We start from the raw sequence: 1,589 nt of genomic DNA on the forward strand, positions 1-1,589 counted from the left end.
TTTTTGTATTTAAATTTACTTGCGCGTCAGATGTAAATATATACATATTTATATTACTTAAAAGGTTTAATTACCCAAGAACAAAGGAATTATCGTTATAAGAGAGATCGCTCAATTAACTAAATAATTGGCACGTACACTACCGCGGGCGGGTGTTTGCAAACAACAATACACATGTCATAACCGCGAAAGCGTGATTATTAAGTTTAATAATTACATACGGGGTTATTCAACTTAATAAAAGCGCGACTTTGTATGTAGGTGCGCGAGTTATACCAGACTATATTGTAGGATAAGAGAGGCCGAAGGCCCCAGATTTTATAATCGCTCTAGTTAAAAAGGGTTACCTAAAGTATTGTAAGAATAACCGCAATCAGCCTAAACAGCCTTCCCTGTAAAATTATGATTGAACATTATTCTCTGCCGATTGAAAAGTAAGACCAAGTGACCTGTTGCGGAAGAGCAGGCTGGATTCGGGGTTTGGCTGTGCACAATGGAACAGCTCTTCAACTGCACAGAAATCATATATATGCACCTTTTTACCAACGTGGGCTCTTTCACAACTTCATCGATTTAAAGAAATATTTCCAACCAAACATGTTTCATAGACATATATATGGTACTAACTGTATACATTGTTAGATTGTCGTTGTTGATTTTGCAAATAATATGTCTTTCTGATATAGAAGATGGTTGGTCATTCACACTCCTATTATGAAAGTGGTACGGATGTGAGACAAAAACTGCAACAGCCCTAAAACATTCGGAGTAACATGGTTGATATAACAATTATAATGATTCCTCTCCTTACGTGTGGAGGATCGACTGAAATCAGTATGGTCAGAGGTCGAACAGTAAGTGTTTAGTTTGCATGTGAGAATGATAGGGTTAAATAATATTTTAGAGAAATGTAAAAATCTACAACGAAACTTTATTTATAATTTTACTAGTTAAGGTAGCGCACCCGCGATTTCTTTTAAGCTCATTGCCGATCTTCAATGATCGGTTATTTCCGAGAGATGAATTTTATTTTTTGTTAACTTCGAATTTTAAAATATGTTTACGTAATTCCTTTATAATACAGTATTTTTACAATAAATATTGAGTTTGATCCAAATATAATCTGAAAATACGATTTCGCGATTTCTTCAAAGATCGCAGAGTTATTTTTAACTGTTTACTTATTTATATCTATTTTAAGCATTTATGAAAGCGAAACTGTCGTGGCCGAGTGGTTATGGCGATAGACTAAACATCTTTTGGGATCTTCCCGCGCAGGTTCGAATCCTGCCGACGTCGCATACTTTCTGCGGCGCTTTTTATTTATTTTCTAATGTAATTATATTTTATATAGCATATAAGCTATGTTTATTTTAAAATATGTTGCAATTTGTATGCACATTCTTCAATTTTGAAATTAAAACAACGATATGGCTAAATTTGGTGATTTACTGCTGAAAATATGAATCATGCATGTTGCATTTGTATTTTTATTTCAAAAAGTAAACGTTTAATCTGTATGTTTCTTGGTATTTTTGCTGTATATAGTGTATCTATAAAACTTAAGTTCAAAATATTAATTAAATGAT

General features: G+C 33.1%; 1 non-coding gene across 1 annotated transcript; it reads left to right on the forward strand.

The window, feature by feature from the left end:
* Window positions 1–1,216: 1,216 nt before the first annotated feature.
* On the forward strand, window positions 1,217–1,299 carry Trnaf-aaa (transfer RNA phenylalanine (anticodon AAA)). The gene has a single exon. It is a non-coding gene; the product is annotated as a tRNA-Phe (tRNA).
* The last annotated feature ends 290 nt before the right edge of the window (window positions 1,300–1,589 follow it).

The sequence above is a fragment of the Dreissena polymorpha genome, chromosome 9, assembly GCF_020536995.1.
Source record: "Dreissena polymorpha isolate Duluth1 chromosome 9, UMN_Dpol_1.0, whole genome shotgun sequence".
Taxonomy (NCBI): domain Eukaryota; kingdom Metazoa; phylum Mollusca; class Bivalvia; order Myida; family Dreissenidae; genus Dreissena; species Dreissena polymorpha.